The sequence below is a fragment of the Dasypus novemcinctus genome, chromosome 10 (assembly GCF_030445035.2).
Source record: "Dasypus novemcinctus isolate mDasNov1 chromosome 10, mDasNov1.1.hap2, whole genome shotgun sequence".
Classification (NCBI taxonomy): domain Eukaryota; kingdom Metazoa; phylum Chordata; class Mammalia; order Cingulata; family Dasypodidae; genus Dasypus; species Dasypus novemcinctus.
This window is the reverse complement of record NC_080682.1, coordinates 32,145,645-32,167,406: the sequence shown is the minus strand read 5'-3', so window position 1 is coordinate 32,167,406 and position 21,762 is coordinate 32,145,645. Positions and strand designations below refer to the sequence as shown.

The following is a 21,762-nucleotide window of genomic DNA, read 5'->3' as shown; positions in this document are numbered from 1 at the left end:
TGTTACATTCAAAAAATAAGAAGTTCCCATATACCCCCCACACCCCTCACCCCACTCCTCCGCCTATAACAACAACCTCCTCCATCTTCATGAGACATTCATTGCATTTGGTGAATACATCTCTGAGCACCGCTGCACCTCATGGTCAATGGTTCACAGCAGAGCCCACATTCTCCCACAGTCCACCCAGTGGGCCATGGGAGGACATACAGTGTCCAGTAACTGTCCCTGCAGCACCACCCAGGACAACTCCAACCCCAGAAAATGCCCCCACATCACATTTCTTCCTCCCACTTCCTACCCCCAGCAGTCACCATGGCCACTTTCTCCACACCAAGGCCACATTTTCTTCGATTACTAATCACAATAGTTCATGAATTGAATATCAGTAAGTCCACTCTAATCCATACTCTATTCCTCCATCCTGGTGTGGACCTTAGAATGGTTGTGTTCACTCCACATCTATATCAAAAGGGGGCATAGATTACACATGGATGCTGGATGCAATTCTCCTGCTTTCATTTGTAGGCACTTTTGGCTCCCGGTGTGGTGGTTGACCTTCTTTTCCTCCATGTTAGCTGAGTGAGGTAAGTTCAATAAACCAGAGTGTAGGAATCATAAGTCTGTTGAGGCCCAGGGCCTGGCTATCACATGATCAGTCCAGAGATTCAGGTCCCCTGGGTATACATTAAACCCCAGCACCAACTACAGTTCCGGTAAAAGTAACAGGAGAGGCTTGTGGACAAAGACCACATCTGAGTCCAGCTCCATCACACAGAAACACAAACTCCAAAGTAGGGCCAACTGATATGGCACTGAACTCCATCTGCCATGACCATAGAACCTGTAGGTCTCTGCAGCCCTCAGAAGAACCGATACCTGGGGTTGCATCTATTTTTATCTGTCTCTGTGTTTACCCAATTCTTAACACATTTGTTATGTGAGTGAAACAACGGTTCCACTGAACCTTAGTTTTGGAACTTTCTTTACTTTACCTATACCTTTGGTGAAGCAAAAAGAAGAAATCCTAGGTTGGATATATGGGGGGCAGCAGACAGTTGAAGAGGGAAAGAACCATCGATGTTGCTGCTGTTGTTTGTTGCCATGAATCATCTGAGAGAAAAAAGAGAAGCACTAACTAAAGGAAGAAAGGAAAAATTCAAAGATTATCTGTAAAATTTTCCATGACATATAAACTAAGTCAAACAATTTGAATTTACCTTTAATTTAGTCTTATTTATCAAATATCACCATGGTTCAGAGTTTTTCTTGAATATAAAGGAATTTTGGGTTTTTTTTTTTCTTCTTGCCAAGATTTAAAAACGATTTGAAATACTAAGTTTAAACATTCCTTTACTTAATCGCAACAAAAATGGTAAATTCCAATGCCATTGTTCCATAAGCATAATGCATATATTTGCATTAAATATTTTTTGTTACTATTAGGCATAATCACTTCAATTAGCTGATTTAATCTATGTACTAAATTTATAGTTACACAATTACTGTGCCCATTTACATTGAAGCAAATTGAAGGTAAGAGAGGTTTATTAACTTACTTGCCTTTGTCACCAGAAAAAGTTTCAGCTACAGAATTCAAATCCAGGTCTTCTTAATCTCAATCATATTCTCTTTTAAATGAGCCACAGTTGTCTGTAGTATGTTTATGGCTATAGATAAGAAATTATATCCATTCTTGATAAAGTACTTTATCTTTCAAGAAAGATGATGCCAGTTTTTTGTAACCTTTTTTCATATGTAGCAATATCTTTCAACAATAATTTTCCTCTATACACATGAAAAATATAGGGTGATTCTAAATTACTACAATAATTTATGAAACAAACCTTCTCTGACTGTAATACTCCAATCTTTGTTACTTCTCACAAATACTCCCTTTCTCAAATGAGCTCATCATCTCAAGCTATTTCCTCCATTAAGTGAGCATACAGTGATGACAGAGCAAGACACATCTTTTCTGTGGGATAACTAAGCATTCCAGTTTATGCATAACTATCTCAAGTTCATATAAAACAGAACCTGTTAAAGGTCTAAGCTTGGGGCAAAATATAATCAGCATCAGCTATTAGTTGACTCAAATGGCCAAGTTTGTAATGGCTGGTGAGAAATTTCAAGAGAATGTAGATAAATGATTCAGGATTCATTCTGCCTCAAGACTGTTAGATAAGAGATGGAAATGGGCCAGGAAGAGGTACAGATGTTTGGAGGCAATGCCATTCCTACTTCAAGACAAAAGGATTTGAAGAAAGAAATCAAGACCAATGACTGTGTTTTAGGGGAGAAACCAAGTCCTGAATGGAGGAGTGATATAATTAATGAGACACAGATTACAAATTGTCAGAATCAAATTTGGAATATGTAGGAACTGAAGGAGGAAATGTAAAGCCATCTGAAATTCTCAGTAGCAGGAATCTTGCCATTTAAGAGTAATGTTAATGTATTAGATATTTCTTTGCACACTATCAAAAATATTTCATAGAAACCAACTTCCACCTGATTATTCCTGGTACTTTAAAAATAAATAACATAAAAGGAAGTATGTATATTTTCTTGTAAAAATGAATATGATGATTAATATTTGGATTTGATGTGAGGATAATTTGGTTTAATCTGTACAATCATTTCAGTCAAATTATTATGGATTATTTAATCAAGGAGAGTAGTTTAATCATTGTTGAAGGTCTTATCAAGCATCACTTTGTTAGGTTCTTTGCATAGTTTAACACTCTTAAATCTAACATTATTAGATAGCTTTAAAAATATATATATATATTTAAAAGATACATAGATAACACAAAATGTTACATTAAAATATATAGAAGGTCCCCATAAGCCCCACTTTCCACACCCCCCACTTTCCCCACATCAACAACTTCTTTCATTAGTGTGGTACATTCATTGCAATTGATGAATACATTTTGGAAGACTGCTACACAGCATGGATTATAGTTTACATTGTAGTTTGCACTCTCTCCCTGTCTACTCGGTGGGTTATGGCAGGATATATAATGTACAGCATCTGTTTCTGAAATACCATTCAGGACAATTCCAAGTCCCAAAAATGCCCCCATATCATTCCATTGCTAGAGTCCCAATAATTCTATAGTAGAATACCAGTAAATTCAGTCTAATCCATATGTGATTCCTCCATCCTGAGGACCCTGCGGTGGCGATGCCCACTCCAAATCTCAACTGAGACGGGGCTTTGATCCCACATAGCTGGTGGATGGGACTCCTAGGCCTACAGCTGCAGACTCTTTTGGTTCCTTGGTGTGGTAGTTGTCCATCCTCACCTCCCTGTCAGCTGACCTGGGTAAGTACAACAAAACGGAGAATAGGTGCTGAATCACTGCTGAGGCCCAGGGACCAGCTGGGACATGGACACACAGAGATTCAAGTCTCCTGGGCAAACGCTAACCCCAACACCCACCACAGGCTCAACGAAAGGGAAGAAGCAGCACGTGTGGACAAGTCACATCTGAGTCCAACTCCATCACACTCAGGAGCACAAATTCCAAAGTAGGGCCCATTGGCAAAGCACTGAACTCTGGAGCTATCTGCCCTGACTGTAGGACCTGGGCATCTCCATATCCCTCAGGGGCACCACTACCTGGTATTGTACCTACTTTGGCTGTCTTTACTGAAACATGCATAAGTGCAACCCCTCTGATGCCCAACCGACTCATTTTGAAGTCTCTTAGTCATATAAATGCATTTGTCTTTACTGCTTCCCTTTTATTCAAGGTCTTGTGTCAAGGAAAGCCATCTAATAATCTCATTCCCACAGATGTATTACCCTTCATAAATATATGTATATGGAAAAAGTGGGATACAATGGGCTCAAAGAATGAATCATTTATGGTTGTATTGCAAAGAAATCAACACATGAATGAGAGTGATGTTTGGAGAAAAAAATAAGTAACTCAATGATAGAGGGACTTGATACTCTATTTATCCACACAAGTAGCACATTGAAGAGCTAAATATTATGTATTTAGGGATTTTCACATTGCTATTCCATACTGTGCTCATATATATTACTTGAAAATGTGTTGAAAATTGGCTCTGTTGTCAATTAAGTTTAGTAAATTTTGAATGATTATGCATATAAAATAAATATTTCTCAGTGCCTTCTCTGTGCCAGAGAGTTTTAGGAACTGGGTATACAGTGTTGAAAAATACAGAGATCAGGTTTGTGTGGAAATTAAAGTCTGGTGGGAAATAATAAGCAAATATATACATATATATATGATTTTGTTAGTGATAAAAATGATAAGAAAAGGTTGATGCAGAAAAGAAACTCTGGATTTTGGTAGTTGTTTGAAACACAGCTAGAACTTTAGGTATAAGTTGGAAGCATGATATTACATTTTCTTCTTTCTGCAGTTAGGTTTCCTAAACACATGCATTTGCGATGGAGATGATTTCTCTCTCAAGAGGGTAAAAGCTGACTCTGGGTGAAGGAGTCAAATTTAATATTTTTACATATTAAGCACAGATGTATATATAGATAGATAGATAAATAGATAGATAGATAGATAGATAGATATAGATATATATAAACAATGTAAATAGATGTATAGAATAACCATGGCATTAAATATTCTGTGAGGGTTGATTAAGAAAAATGTCTAAAAAGACTACTTACAGTGTAATAAAAAAAAAAAGGTTGAAAAAGACAGCCCTGACATATGTCTGAATGTTTAGGCAAGAATGTGGAGTAATTTCAGAGTTTTAGTAATGATGCAGTTTTATAGACCATCACCTATAAGGATTATATTCTGTAAAATTAAGAATCTTCTCTCTCAGAGTTCTCAGAATGTTAGGTCAAATGTATCAATGAAAAAATTAAAATATAACCTGTGAAGTATATTGTAAATATAGGATTTTACTTTATTACTGAATGTAGAGAAAGAATGAAGGCTATAACTCCAAATGTTTCTAAACCGAAAATACATTATTTGAGAATAGTATTTGTTATGAATAAGAAAGAATTGTTTTATTTTTCCTAGCTGAGATACATGTTTTAAACTTTAATAATGCTAACTATCCTGCAGTCAGATTGGCTTAATTTTAATAATAGTCTTAGGTAAAATAAACACTAAATTAGGTGATTGAAAAATTCAGTCCTGCTATGTGCTAAGTGACCAAGAAATAATCATATTGCTTTTCTTCATCCATATGATCAGGGGGATTGATCATGTGTGGCTCTTCTTTCATCAAAGGACAGAGCTTATTTCTGGGGCAACTAATTGAATGGTTAATATCATGGTTTGTTTTTGTGCTTGTGAAGCATTAGCTTGGCCCCGTTCCCGTGAAATGGAGCCGCTGGGAACCATCTACCAGTACAGAGGTGTGTGGGAATTCCCTGGCATTACAATGAGTGCATCAGTCAGTAGAGACCCAACCTCAAAGGGATGTAATTGGAGTGATGCAAGTCTGCAGATTTTCACCACTTTTGAAAATGGCACTCTGCCCTCTTTTAGTCCAGACTCATTACCCAAAGGAGAGCATATTATTAATGTTGTTTCTTTTAAGATATGAATTGCAAACTATTTTCAAAATAAACTTAAATACAGTAAAATGAGTCACAGTCCCTTGAATGATTTTATAAGTAGCTTACCTGGCTTGCTTTTTTGGCAACCTTGCCTATTTAGATGACATTTAAATTCTTTTGCCAAGTACAAGGATTATTTCTTATTTAATTCCATGGGCAATTAGAATAGCTACGTTAAATCTCTCTTTAAAATCACTGGATACTTTAGTTCTATCAAAATAACTTCTCATTAAATGATTGGATTATTTGTACCATGCATAGGACCTGATTTATTCACTTCACACTTGGAATAACCAAGTTGCAATGAGAATGTGTCATGATTCCAAGGTCTTCTGTAAAAGAAACTTCATGTAAGTAAATTCAATTTGTGATCAGATATTTAGTTAGGCTGATGTAATCCTAGAAAATTGATTTGTACAATTTTCCACCTTCTATATCCTGGTTCTGTTGGGTAACTGGCTGAGTTTTGAAAGCTCACAGAAATGATCCTATCCTGAGCTTTAGATGTGGATTTAGAAACTTATTTGAACATTAATCAAGTTCCTATTAATTTGAGCTGCTATTTTAAATTTTTTGAAATATTTGAATCACCTAAACAATACACAATTGTATGATAATTTAAATGTGTTAATAATTGAACATTGTATCTGTTTATACAAATTGTGGTCACATTATGGAGAGCCTTGAGCTAAGAAAAAAAATTATCTTGATTAATTTCATCTCTTTTGAAAAAATATAAAAAAAGTAAGTGTATTTTGGTCTCTATCCAGATCACAAGGCTGAGCAAATTAAAGATTTTTATCCATTTCAGAGATATGCTATAAGTAAGGGGAGTCATGGAAAAAGCTGGTGTGTCTAGGATGGATTCAGAGAGATTTTCTGATTCCCTTTTTCATTCATATCTTTATTTCTCTGTCTCATATCTATCTGTCTTTACCTATTTAACTCTATTTTCTACTTTCCTTTTTTAACAAGGTACTTTAAGTTTTGTTTTTCTACTAAAATCCTCTATGTAGGAACTTATTCAGGATTTTTCTTTGTTTTAATTAATGATACATTAGATCTCTTTTTCATTTTTAATGTAAGGATGAGTTGAAATTTTTCTGTACTTGTCTAACAATATATATATAAAAGCACACATTTATTTGTGGGGAGCTCTGCTACTCTGCTTATAAGGGTGGTAGTAGTGATACTGGAGAAGGTGCAGGTAATTTGATTGGAGATACCATGGTGAAATCATGAAAGGTTGTCTCTGGATTAAGTCCCCCTTCCAAAGAATTCCAAGAAAACATTGAATCTATCTAAAATGGTATAATAATTTCCATTCTATAAAGACACTATTGTAGATAATTCCATCTCTATGAACTAGGTCTCATCATTCAAGGAAAGCAAAGTAAATTATGGAGAATTTACCAACAGAAATAGCCTGTTTAAAGGCCTTAATTAGAGACATGTACTATTGATGGTGCGTGTACGCAGGGAATAGGCCTCACAAAGGACACAGGACCACTGATGGTTCATTGGTGATAATCTAAGGCAGTCACCAAACAGTTGCTAACACACTTAAATTATTATCCAGGATTTTATTGGAGAAATTACTTATCTCCATAAAAAATTCAAATACAGGAAAAACATGCCTAGTATAATGTCAAATTCCTAGATTCAAATCCAGGCTCTGTTGCTTATTAACTGCATGGCCTTGAGGAAATTACTTTCCTCTTTTTCAGCTGTAAAATGTGCCACATCATATGCAGGTGTGAGGATTAAATTATATAATACATGTAAAGTAACTAGCAAAATGCCTGGTCCATGTGCCTAGCAATTTATTATCATTATTATTATTATTATTATTTTAGTTTGATATGGATATCTGCATTTAGACAGACAGTATGTCTCTTTAAATATTACATTGTACTTTATTTGGTTTTATCTGGAGACCAATAACAATTTCTTGCTTATGTGATCTTGTTTATGGCATCAGTGAAATTACATGAATGTATGAATGAATGAATGAATGAATGAAAAATTAAAGCGAGTTATTTTTCACCATATTGTTCAATGGACATAAACAAGATTGATAGTATTTAGTATTAGTAAGGCTAGAGGGGGAAATGACCACTTAGTATACTACTGTGGAAAAAATGTGGTATAGAATTTTGCGAGAGTAATGTTACAAAATATGTTAAAGGTAAAATATGCATACTCTGACTTGGTGATGATGTTCCTAGGAATTTCTTCAACAGAAATATTCAAACCTAGTAAGTAAAGACGCCTGTAAAAGGATATTCATTATAGCATACTTGTAAGGCAGAGTATTAGAAATAATATAAATACCAGGCAAAAATGAGCTGGTTAAGTGAATAACGGTGCAAACATAAAGTAGAATTATATATGGCAATTAAAATGGAAAATTAATAAATACTGAAGTCAAATAATGTACACGAAAGTTGTTAAAATAAAATATTCAAGTGCTGATACAAAATATATATTTTGATACTATTCTTACATATTTTATAGTGTAAGATACAAAAATCAGTATACATATACAATAAGCCTACTTAAAAATGCATATCTGAATATCATGAAATAAACTACTAATACAGAATTGAGTGAGTTTTGCGGTTGAGAGTGGCCCTTTGACATTAAACTTTCAATTACTCTACCATTCCAAGGCAATGCTTTACTTTTATAATGTATACATACAGCAATTAAAAAAATCCCTTCAGTTTTATTCAAATGGCTTCTTTTTCAGTTAGAACTGCAGGCTCGTTTAGAAAATGGTTTTTAAAGATTTGACTTTTAAAGACATTTCAAATCATGAATACTGGTAAGGGTTGATGAGTCATAATATCCTGTTAATCATCTGGGCATTTAATAGAGGTAGACACATTTGTTGAAAGCCTGAAGACAGACGATCTGTTTAACGTGGTGATTGGCACCTCTCATTCTGGTAAAAGAAATGGAATGCTGCGCCAAGCATCCAAATGATGAAAACATCATTTAATACTTACAACTACTATTTCAGACAAAGAACGTTAATTTCCCATTTTATAGAGAATAAATCTGAGGCACAGAGACGTTATCAGTCATAGAGTAGGTACTTGGAAGTACTTGCAGAGATTTTGTTAAGACTAAAGTTCTCACTACATTGTCTCACTACAGACCAAAATGAACTGTGGTCTAGTTAGGTACATCTGCTCAAGACGACCTGCACCTAGGAATGTATGCGGCTAAGTTTTATGATATGTCTACAATATGACAGTCATTTTAATGCCTGAATGTCTATACTACCTTTTTAGTATACTTTAATGTTTATAAGTCAAAACATTAAATTTTAACCATAGGGCCAGGCACTTTATATGTGTGTTATAATAATACTGAAAACAAAACAAAAAACTGAAAATTAGAGGAAATGTATAACTTCTAGTCAATTCCATCCCTGGAAGGTCCACAACAAAGTCAGGTTTAGTTGATGTCAAATCCTTATCTTTGGTTATATACATCATATTTGCCTTTTCTCTTTTCATGCCTTGTCATGCTGTTGCCCTTACTGTTCACTTTCCTTTCACCTTTCTAATTTCTCCAATCAAGGCCTAACCCTTTCATATTCTTTAAAATGGATAGGTCACATACTGATATCTTTCAATTCTGGAACTTATATTGTTTGTACATTATTTCATTTATGCAAATTTTGTTGTCATCTTTAAGGATAGGACATTTCCTTGTATCCTCCAAACTGTCTGCCATACTATTGAACTTTAGAAATATTTACTATCTAGGTAATAGACAATTGAAAAAAAATGTAATTCCCTACTTCCTTTCAATAGTACTGTGAGTGATGGTCTTTCACTGGGACTCTCTACAGAAAGAAAAAAAAAAAAAAAACAATGTTATAGAGATGATATGATAGCAATGATTCAACCCTGAACTGGATGTGCAAGGTATGGTTTAGCAGGTGGGTTTTGTTAATGCATGTCTATGATTGTAAATGTTAAGGATGATAAATTGGAGTTTTGAGCCTAGATGCCAATAGAAGAGCAGGTAACTCTTAACAATGGCAAGCTCATTTAGGGAGGCAGGGACTTGTACCACTGTGGTCATGTTCAATGCAAGTGAAGTTTTCTTTGTATGAATTCAATTTCATGGGTTTAATTACAGGGCTAGTATGTACACAGTGCAGCATTAAGAATTTAGTGAATTGAGACAGAATTTGCTATGCCTAAGCACCCACATAAAGAGATAAGACCAATATGAAATTGATATAAAATTTGAGCTGAGAAGATAATTATTGCCAAAACAGTACAAAACTATACAGGTGCATATAACAAACCCTCAAGATTATGATGGCAAGAGGAAACATTGGAAGGAAGAGCTGAATGGTGATAGATTTGGTTGATAGCAAAGGGCATGGTCAGAGGCAGCAGGAAGTCAGCAACTGACAGGGATGAAAAACAATCACAAGGAATATTTTGATAGTGCTCTCCATAGAATCTCATGCTTATTACTAACTTTGATCTTCAGAACAATGTGGTGATGCAGAACATAAAATTCTTGGAGAGGATGCAGAAGATGGTGGTTAGCACCCTGAAATATGAATCTGCCAGAAAATTTTAAGCAAGTTTCATAATTTCTCTAACCCTCATTCACTGCATCTGAGAAACAGCATAATAATTGTTCCTATTTCATATCATTTCATAGCAATTAAAAGAGATAATTAGGACTTTATAATTGCAATATTTTATTTTTGCAGGATTTGAAGGTTAGAAAAGTTGATACATAGCCAAAAAGTGACCTGACTGGGATGAGAAGCTGTCTGTTCACTCTGAATCCATGACCATTGCCACTGTATAAAACAGGCTGAGGTGTCTGCTTTGGTAGTAAAGAGATGGGCCTGTCTGTGGTAGGAAGGAGGAGTACAAAAGAGGAGGTTGATTGTATTGGGGAGGGTTTTAAATGTCAGACTGAGAAGTTCAGATATGTACTAGTAGTCATAAGGGAAGTGTGATATATTCATTTAAGACAGAAGGAATATTTTTATCTATTCTACTGCATGTTGTTTAAAAATATTATATCATGAGATGACTCAAAGGAAATCTTACTTGGAAGCGTGAATAGTCAATGCAAATAAGAGATATGCTGCTAGGTTTGAAAAGGTCATCATCCCTGATGCCTTCTTTGAGCCTCTGATGTTCCACTGATCATCCACAACTATTTCTTATTCCTGTTGAGGGAACAAAAGACCACAGGGATGAGCAATGAAACAAGGTGTCCTAGGGAGGTAGAGTGACAATCTAGAACAAATTCAGTTATTCTGATTTCCAAGAAAGCATTCCTTCTACTTCATGAGGACTCTTCAAGAACTGTTGAAGTTCACAGACTCATCATGGGAGAGTCTGAGTTTAGTCCACAGTGAAGTTTTGTAAAGAGTCTTCAGGAAGTGGTATACTTTGTTTAGCATGGAGAAGGATATTAAGAATGGGACTCTGAGTATTTAGATGTCTTAGAGAACATATAATTTATATCCCCATTTTAAAAAGTCCTCTAATGTATTCCATCAGAATGACAGTCTCTAACTAAATACCCATATTAAAAAGAATTTTTCTACTTAATGAAGCTGGATTTTTGTTTGTTTGTTTCTTTTTTAAACATACAATTTGTTTTGGGCTGCAATGGCTATGGCATTTAACTGGTAGAGACTGTTGTTCATTTCTTCAGTGTGTAGAGTGCAATAGTTAGGAATGTGTCATTCAAAATGAAACTACCTGGATTCATTATCCCCACTTATCTTACATAAGAGGCTGAATGTCTCCAAACCTCAGTTCCCTCATCTGCAAGATGGATTTTATAATAGTAACCACCTTGAATGACATGAAAAATGGATAATGCATATGACTGAGGAGCCACATTGCTGGCACACAGTGAGTGGAAAACAAATGCGTTGTTTTTTGTTATTTTTATTATCCTTTAGAATCCTTTGTTCCATCTGGAGATGCTACTTCATAAGAAAGAAAAGGAACAATTTACATTGATACAGATTCATGTGCAGAGATCGTTATCAATTAAATTGTGGGTCTGGGCATTCCTAGAACAGAGAAAAAAACTCAAGGTTTTAGTTTCTGTAATCAGTGGTACATCTGGAAAATGATTAGCACCAATTGAAAATAAAGTCAATGATTGTGATTTCTAGCTTTACTATTAGTTTGTTCTTATATAAAACTAGAACATGTTAGAACTGTGTGTTAGAATTACACAATTGTCTTGTTGAAGGAAATGGGCACAGGAATTATCAATCTATCTCACTGGATTGCTGTGAAAATTATATCATGAAACACAGTGTTTCACACATATTAAGCACCCTGAAAAGATGGATTTGAATTCAGTCATTTTTTGCTCCTCTTAGTCTCAGTATTTTATCTATAAAATGAGGAAAATATTTCATGGATGATTCCACCACCTGAGACACGGCAGGTTCTCATCAAATATTAGCTGTATGTGATAATATTAATAGTAGTTACAATAATAATAAACTAATTTGTAAAGGAAGACATATAGGTGGAAAGAGTAAATTTCTTTAAAAGTGGAGAGCTCTTGTTATATGGCGTATCTATCTTGTAGTATTTCAAGTAGCATATTCTAGGAAACGGACTTGTCCCAGTGGTTAGGGAGTCCGTCTACCACATGGGAGGTCCCCGGTTCAAACCCCGGGCCTCCTTGACCCGTGTGGAGTTGGCCCATGCGCAGCGCTGATGCACGCAAGGAGTGCCGTGCCACGCAGCGGTGTCCCCCGCATAGGGGACCCCCATGTGTGCGCCCGTAAGGACAGCCGCCCAGCACGAAAGAAAGAGCAGCCTGCCCAGGAATGGCAGCACCCACACTTACTGTGCTGCTGACAACAGAAGCGGACAAAGAAACTAGACACAGAGAATAGACAACGGGAGGGGGAGGGGGGGGGCGATAAATAAATAAATCTTTAAAAAAAAGTAGCATATTCTAGGTGTTCATTAAGTATTTGAAATAAATTAATGAATTTATATGAAATTGTACAAGTTCTTAAATATACCTGGTGATAAATGAAGGTCAGCGCCCCAGCCTGGGTTTCCCAGAAACAGAGGCTGAGAGAAGGACTTGTTTGGAGGTATTTTCTCTTGCAAAATTGAATAGAGGCACTAGTAAGAGTGAAAAATGGTAAGGAATGGAATTTAACCCAATAATTTGTTAAGCCGATTAGCATTTTTTCACTGGTCCTTAAGTCCTAATAAGCAAGTGTTTCCCTGGGAAGTGTTAACTCCCACATATTTCCAGGTATGCATATGCATGAGAATGATAAAGTAGGATCCCCAAAGTGGCTCAAATTGCAAGTGCCAGGACAGAAAGCAAGAGATGAATTCATGAGAAAATTGAGGAGACGTTAGGAGGATTCAGTGGAATCAAGCTGCTGCCAGACTATGATTGTGAGCAGCTGTTTGCAGTAGAAATGGAGAAAAGTAATAGGTCAGAAGGGGATGAAACAACTCACAAATTGCCCAAGACAATGAATGATTACTAATTAAAAATCATATTGCTATTGCAGATTTTCCAACTATAGTGATGTGCTTACATAACCACATAGTAAATGGAGAGTCAAAACTATGTGGCAGAATTCATTCTTTTGGGTCTTACAAAGAATCCAAAGCTGTGGAAAATATTCTCTCCTGTGTTTCTAATCATGTATGTGGCCACAGTGATGGGAAACCTACTCATTGTGGTAATCATGATGACAAGTTGTAGTCTGAGATCACCTATGTATTTTTTCCTTACTTCTTTGTCCCTCATGGATATCACCTACTATTCCGTCATTTCCCCCAAGGTGATTGTAGACCCCCTCTCTGAGAGCACTACCATCTCCCTGGAAGGCTGCAGGACCCAGCTCTTTGCAGAATATTTCTTTGGTGGTGTGGGGATCATCCTTCTCATTGTTATGGCTTATGACTGCTATCTGGCCATATGTAAGCCCCTGTACTACCAGATCATCATGAGTTCTTGAGTATACTGCCTGCTGCTGGGAATGGCCTGGGTTGGGGCATCTATGTATGCAATGATACAACTTCTCTTTATGTACCAAATACCCTTCTGTGGCCCCAATGTCATTGATCACTTTATGTATGATATATTTCCATTGTTGAAACTGGCCTGTATGGACACCCACATCCTGGGTCTCCTTGTCATCCTCAACAGTGGGGTGATGTGTTTGACCATCTTCTTTATGCTTATTTCCTCCTACATTGTCATCCTCTGCTCTCTGAAGTCTTGCAGCTTTGAAGGGCAGTGCAAAGCCCTCTCCACCTGTAGCTCCTTTCTCACAGTGCTCATCTTGTTCGTTGTGCCATGTATCTTCTTGTATGTGAGACCTGTGGCCACGTACCCTAAAGACAAAGCAAAGACTGTGTCCTTTACAATTTTTAAATCCCTTGATCTATACCCAGAGGAATGCAGAGGTGAAGAATGCCATGAGGAAACTCTGGATTAAATGAGAAACCCTGAATGGTCACTAGCTTATATGCTAAAAACAAACCTTTTCTTCACATACATTGATGACTTACCCTTACAATTGACTCTAATCCATTGCATACCCAGTAGTCAGCTGCATCTCATATACATTCATATGAGGTTATGATGCAATGTTCTCCCTAACCATGTTTCTGCTGATATCTCCAATACATTTTGTACTCTATTCTGTTTCTCACAGGACTCTGGCCACAGTTCTTTTATTTTTCCTTATTTTTCCTTTTTTAAAAAAATCATCTTTTAAACAATCCAAGCATTCCCTGGTATATTAGTTTCTTAGCTAATATACCATGCAATGGGTTGGTTTAACAACAGGAATTTTTTGGCTCTCAGTTTCAGAGGCCAGAAGGTTTGCTTTCTCCTGGAATTAGTATTTTATAGCTGACTAGCATTCTTGAGGTTCCCTGACTTCTCTGTGACATGGCAATGCACATGGCAGCGACTTTCGTTCCTCTCTTGTGTTCTGTTGACATCCATTCCTGGCTACACTTGTGGATTTCTCTCTGTACAATTTCTTTTGCTTATAAGGTCTCTAGCCACATTGGATTAAGGCCCACCCTTAATCAGTTTGAGAACACCTTACTAATAACATCTTCAAAGGTCATATTTGCAAATGTGTTCATACCTACAGGACCAGGTATTGGTACCTGAACATGACTTTATAGGGAACAAGCTTCAGTCTGCAAGACCCAGTTCAGGGCTTTTGTTCTCACTCTTCTCTCTGCTGGAATCCTCTTTCTCAGATGCATTGCCTGGGTGGAGTCCTCTCATTTCTTCACATTTTCAGACCAACTCCAAACTCCTCAGGGAAGTCTTTCCCCATAGCTTTCTCTATGTTATTCTATACTCTTCATTCTATTTATGTACTTAATATCGGTGACCTCAAATTATAACTTAGAATTTTTGTTGACTTTTATTTTCTCTCTATTTTTCTCAAAATTGTAATCTGTGTTAGGGTAGGGATTAAGTTTATTCATTCCTGCTGGAAACTCAGTGGTTGAAACACTGCCAGTCACTTAGTAGGTGCTTAATTTATATTACTAAATGAATATGAATCTAAATTAATTTTTTTGACATTTGATAATTAAATATTTGGGAAAGAAGAAGGGAACAATAAACACATATAAAAATTTAGAGGTTGGAACCTCCCAGTTTGTATGCAGCAAGGTGTTCATTTTGTAATGACCAATATTTTAAGCAGTACTTCCCTTAGACCTGGGCAAACAAGGTTCTATCCTCAGCACTATACCATGGAGTGAATTCTGTGAAAATTCCCAAGATCTCCTCTAAGTCCTGGGACTGGTTAGAATCTATAATGGCTTCTGGGTGTAACACCCTATCTTGGACCCAAATTTTTGGACCCTGTTCCTCTTTCTCCCTTATAGGGTACTCTGGATTTTGAACCAATGACATTATCCCCAGCCCTGTGGCAGGGACCTTGGTTCCAGGAAGGTGACCTGTCAACAAAATGACTGCAGGCTGACTCTTTATTTCTTTCATAGGATTGTTCTACCCTGCTTTACCAGAATGGTGCTGACATTCTGATTTTGGGTGATAGAGGACAGTTCTAGGGATTTAGGCTAGAAATCACTTTTTGCTGACTCTTGTCCTTAGGTCATGGGTATGAGCTTTACCAATTCCCATTTATCCATGCTCCAACATAAATGTGTTGCCATTTATAGTACTGAAGCTGGTGATGGTGATGGTTCTTCCCTGTTATGCATCTCACTCTCTGGCACCCAGGGTAGTTGCCCCAGTCCTTTCACAGACTTTGTGGCATGTTTCAAACAGTTCTTCCAGCATAGCTGCACCTATCTTCTACAGTGGTTTTCAAGACCATTGTTCTGCAGTGCATAGTGCCTTTCCAACTGATGTCCTATCTGGCCACTGATGGATGTGGTGATATTGCATTCTCCTTCATTGGTTTTAAGCCATGTCCAATGAGGGACATCACATTCCAGAAATGCAGTGATTATGGCCTGAAGAATTTAAAAGACAACATTCGTAGAAGGTGTGTGGTTCTATACTTATGCTATGAAATTATGATCAGTTAATTTAACATGACCAGGGGATGAATAATTGTTTTCCTTAAACTGTACTGTGATTATCAGAATTACAACTGCATACATCATCAATAAAGTAGTCCTTGAGAAAGTCATTGGAAGCCAGTACTTAGGTATCACCAAATGATTGACACAGAATCAGGAGTAATGATGTAAATAAAGAGCATCAAATAAATGCTATTAAGGACCAATGGGAATGTTATGGGTTGAATGTATGCCCCCAAAATATAATTACAAGTCTTAACCTTCAGCACCATGAATGACCTATTTGGAAATAAAATCTTTGAAGATATGAGCAATTGAGTCCAAACTGGATTCAAGTGGATCCTAAACCAATATGGCTGGTGACCTTGTGTATAGAAGAGTTAGACACCTTCAGAGAGACTCAGGGAAGAAGGCCATGTGAACAATAAGGCAGAGATTGGAGTTTCACTGCTATAAATCAAAAAATGCCAAGGATTGTTGGTAGCTGCCAGAAGCTAGGAAGAGGTAAGGACAGACTCTCATTTATAAGCTTCAAAGAGAGAATGGCTCTTCTGACATCTTGATTTTAGATTTCCAGTCTCCAGAATTGTGACAGAATAGATTTCTGTTGGTTTACACCACCAAAATTTTGGCCTGTGTTATATTAATACAAAGGAATTATTTCAATCCACACAGGCTTCAAAGAGAACAAAATGAGATAGTTCCTGTACTTCAGCAGAAAGAGAGGTGTCTGTGCACCAGGAAGACACTTCTATGTTATGATTGTACAATAAACAAATGAATAATAACCTCTTTTCCTACAGGTTTAAATCTGTGTCAATAAATATAGTATTATCTCACTGACCCATGGATTTTATAATATTTTCTTAGGTCAAATTGTTTATGGTTTTTATTTTTTTTAGTTTTTAATATACTTTTTAATTTTTTTAAAAAAGAAACTTAGATTACATAAATATTACAGAAAAAATATAAGGTATTCCCATATGTCCTGCTTCCTAGCCCTCCCACATATTCCTCATCAACAACATCCTTCATTAGTGTGGTACATTTGCCACAATTGATGAACTCATGTTGGAGCATTGCCACTAAGTGATGATTATAGTTTACATTGTAGTTTACACTCTCTCCCACACATTTTTGCAAGTTATTACAAGATACACAATGACTTATATCTGCAACACCTACTCTCCAGTTCATTGGACTCATCCAGGACAGCTAACATGGAGATGATGATGGACAATGTCCATCTCAAGGAACAGAGAGAGTCCACAACTGCAAGTGAGAAAGTCCCATCCATCTGCCCCATGAGATTTAAGCTCCCTCTCAATTAGAGGTAGAAAGGACATAACCATCACAGAATTCCCAGGATTGGGGAATGGAAAATAGAGTAGATGTACAGTTGTTGTTCTATAGACTTGTTTTGATCCTAGCAATGGAAAATTGTATATAATTTTTAAATATTTTTTTAAATTGGCAGGTATCTTACAAAAGTTATTTGTGTGATTATGCACACCCTAAGGGAGACCCTATTTTAGGGACATCAATTCTATGATGAATTACTTAAAAAGAAAATGACAAAGTCTTTTTTCATGGAAATTGATAAGATAATTCTAAAATGTATATGAATGTGTGCCTATGGTTGAATAGCCTTAATAATAATAAAAAAAAAAAAAGAGAGAGAAAGAGAGAGAATAGAGATGGAAGACTAATCTATTAGGTATCAGAAAATATCTTAAAGTTCTGGTTTGTAAATGTTTTGCTATAGGCCCTGCACTAAAGATTTCTAAAGAACAAAAGAAATTACCAAGAAATTAAGCCATCTATCTTAGAAATTTAGTATAAATTCTATTATTTAATACATGATGATGATAGAATTTTAAATTGATAGGGGAGAATGGATTATTGAATAAGTGGATATATTCTGAAAGTGCAAGTCAGTATGTATATATGGTATTAAATTGTAAATTAGTGGGTCTTAAAGATGTAACAGCTTATCAACATTTGAAAATATTGGTATTTGATATCCTCTTAAAGAAAACTTGCCTCCAAATTTTAAGCTGAAAAGTCACTGAGAAAACTTTAGAAAAAATGACTATATGGCTTTTTAGGTTTTCAGTTGGTACATTAAGTAGGTACAAATTGTATACAATGTCTCTGCTGAGTTTCAAAACAATAAAATCTCAATTATGAAAGAAAAACATAAATATATATAATATATATATAGACATGGACTATCAAAATTAATTGTTGAGAGATAAAAATAACACTTTGGATGACTCTTTATATTGCTGCACATTTCTACCTAAAATAAACTGCCTTTGTAATCCCAGTCCAGGAACAACACTTGTCCTCATAGATTGATGCTGTGCTGTGTCCCAGAATTCAGCTCTTGCATTTATTAAGCACGTGTTTTGTCCTGAATCTGGTAAAAATATACTATATTCCTTACCAATATATACAACATTTTATTCTTGAATATCGAGGGGAAAGAAAGCACCTTCACATAGTAATTCTGGAGCAGTTAAATGAAAGAAACAAGGAAAAATAATTGTTTGGGGACATAACATTTTTTCAAATATTTTAATAAGTCAAATTTCTTGAAATCATGTCATAGAAAATCATTCTAATAGGAATTTTCAAACCCTGGGGAGAACTGAAAGACAATTCTACAGGTTTATAACCTCTCAAAGAAATCCCATGAAAATGCCAGTTGGCAAACAAGGAGGGGATTTTTGTCTCTTTATTTTTTCTCCTGAGATCATGCTGATGACAGCACTGGAGAAGCAATGAAGAATGCCCTCTACTTTTGTGCCAGAGATGAGATGATCTTCCTCTCTCTCTTAATTAAATAAATAAGACTTGGAAATAACTTCACACTTTGTCTGGCAACTGAATGGACTTTTCCCCATGTTTTCTGATGAGAAATTGGTACTTATTCTGGTTGGGGCTATCTGATACCATGTTACTTCTCTCTTGGAACTTCTTTGTCCTTGGTATTTGACAGTTTGACTACTACGGGGCTCAGCATGGTCCATTTTAAGTTTATCCTGCTTTTGGTTCCTTTGACTTCTTTGATTTCAAGTCTTTAATTAAATTTGACAATTTTTCTATAATTATTTCTTTGATTCCTTCTTTCCTTTCTCTCTTTCTTTTCATTCTGACTCCGTAACGCATACATTGGTAAGTTTAATCGTTTCTCACAGGTCTTTTAAATTCTATTCACTCTTCTCATTCTTTTTTCTTTCTGATTCTTAGCCTGAATAATTTCAATTGTCTTGTCTTTGAGATCACTGATTCTCCCTTCTGTCACTGCAATCTGCTTTCGAAGCCCTTTAGGGAATTTTTTCATTTAAATTATAGTGATTTTCACCTCCAGTAATTCTGTTTCCTTTTAAAATTTATATCTTTTTATTCAGATTCTCATATTGTTGATTCATTTTCCTGATATCCTTTAGTTCTTTATTCACCTTTTTCTTTATCTTTCTGCATCCCCTGGAGATCATTATTATTTTTAGCCCATTATTATTTTAGCCCATTATTATTTTTAGCCCATACCATTTTAAAATAGTTCACTATTTTAAGCTCTGTCCAGTCTGTCCAAAGTCTGATCTTCTTTGATTTTTTCTGAATTTTTATATTGTACCTTTCTATGGGCTTGATTTCTTTGTTTTTGTTTTCATTCTTGGTAGGTTTTTGTAGTTGTTATTGTCTTGTAATTTTTGTTGAACATTGCACATTTTAATATTTTAATGTATGAGCTCCTTAAATTTGTATCCAGTTAGTAAAAAGACAGAGATTTCCTTGAATTCCAGGAGCTAACAAAAACAAACAAACCAAATAAAAATAAATAAATAAAGACATCTTTATGGTCTCTTTAATATGGTCCTGCATTGGCTGGTGCTTTCCTTCAGCATTTAGTTAGCCTACCGTGAATATCAGCTTAAGGTGAAAGTGAAGTATAGGGCTTCTTTTCTAAGCCTGAGTCTTATCCTGGCCTTAAATAGATATTGACTTTAGAATTTTGTTGTTTCCCAGAAACCAGATTTCAGTAGTCTTTTGCCTCATTCCACTTTGACTTAATTGTTTGGTACACCACTTTACCTGCCCACAATCTGATTTTGCCTGTATGGCAAGTTCTAGGAGAGCCAACCAGTAAATACTTTCCTGGATCAGTCATTCAAGCTGCAACCTGGTAGATCGTCAACCATATAAGGTACCCCTGTGCACAAAGGGGATATTGTACTCCCTCTGGAACAGAGATAAGGAACCAAAATGGGAATGCAAGCTGGATCTACATTACAATATGAAGGCATTATGAGAGTGGCCAGTTAGAGTACCATAAGTTTCTCCTACTATGTTTAAAGCTATATTTTCTTCATTTGGCATTTACCCATTTATAGCACCCCTTTCATTATTTTTCTGACATTTTGAAGAAGATGCCTCTGCCAGTTTTTGTTAGTCATTCAAAGATTTTATGGGAGAACAGAACTTTGAAGTGTCTTACAACTCCAACATGGTTCTCTGTATCCATTATTTTTCTTTTTTGTGTCTAGATTATTTCACTCAACATGGAGTGATCAAGGTTTACTGATGTTGCAAGTATCAAAAATTCATTCATTTTTACAGCTGAATAATATTCCATTGTGTGTATATAGTACATTTTGTTTATTCATATGTTGTTGCATACTTGATTTGCTGCCACCTTTCAGCTATTCTGAATCATGTCGCTAATAATGTTTGAGTATAAATATCAGGATGAGTCCATGCTTTCAATTATTTTTGGCATATACCAAGAAGGATTGCTCTTTTTTATACTTTTTTTTCAAGAACCTTCATTTCAATATTTATTTAAATTCATGTGTACATTTAGGTTAGTTGGCTTCTGATTAGACCCTGAAGTGCAGATTTCAAGAGGGCTCTTTTAAATTTTTATAGATTGGATGCCACAATTTTGAATATTTGTAAGGCTTCTTGTTTGGGGAGTAGATGTTCTTTTCTTATCTCTTCTTATTCTTTTACTTTTTCTTTTTCATTTTTATTAGTTTATCTTTATTATAAAAGTTGAGGGTTAACAGAACAACCATGCATAAAATAAAGATTCCCTTAAAATACCCCAATAACAACAACTTGCATAGGTGTGGAAAATGAGTTACAATTGCTTATAGCCCGTTTTTATAACTGTTTAACACTCATTGTCTATGATTTAATTTAGGATTCACTGTATAGTTCAGGTCCAAGTAAGATTTTAAAACTTTTCATTCTGTTATCACATAAACAATCAAAAATGTCCCCTTTTAATTATATTCAGGTGCATATTTCAGTGCTGTTAATTATATTCTCAGTGTTCTGCTATCATCAATACCATTCATTACCAAAACAATTCCACCACTCCAAACGGGAAGCTGTAAACTTTAAGCTTTTGTTTCCCATTCTCTACCCCACTGTAGGAGGAATAAAAGTGCCCAAGAGCACCCTGTGCGAAGCCGACAAGGCATAGCTTATCAGTTGCCGACACGCTGTCTCTAAGGCAACCACATAGCTAAACAAAATGGCCGCTGACCACGAAGTCAGACAGAATGGCAACCAAGCCCT

General features: G+C 35.8%; 1 pseudogene; it reads left to right on the top strand.

The window, feature by feature from the left end:
• The first annotated feature begins 13,190 nt into the window (after positions 1-13,190).
• On the top strand, positions 13,191-14,088 carry LOC101438779 (olfactory receptor 4C6-like; annotated as a pseudogene).
• The last annotated feature ends 7,674 nt before the right edge of the window (positions 14,089-21,762 follow it).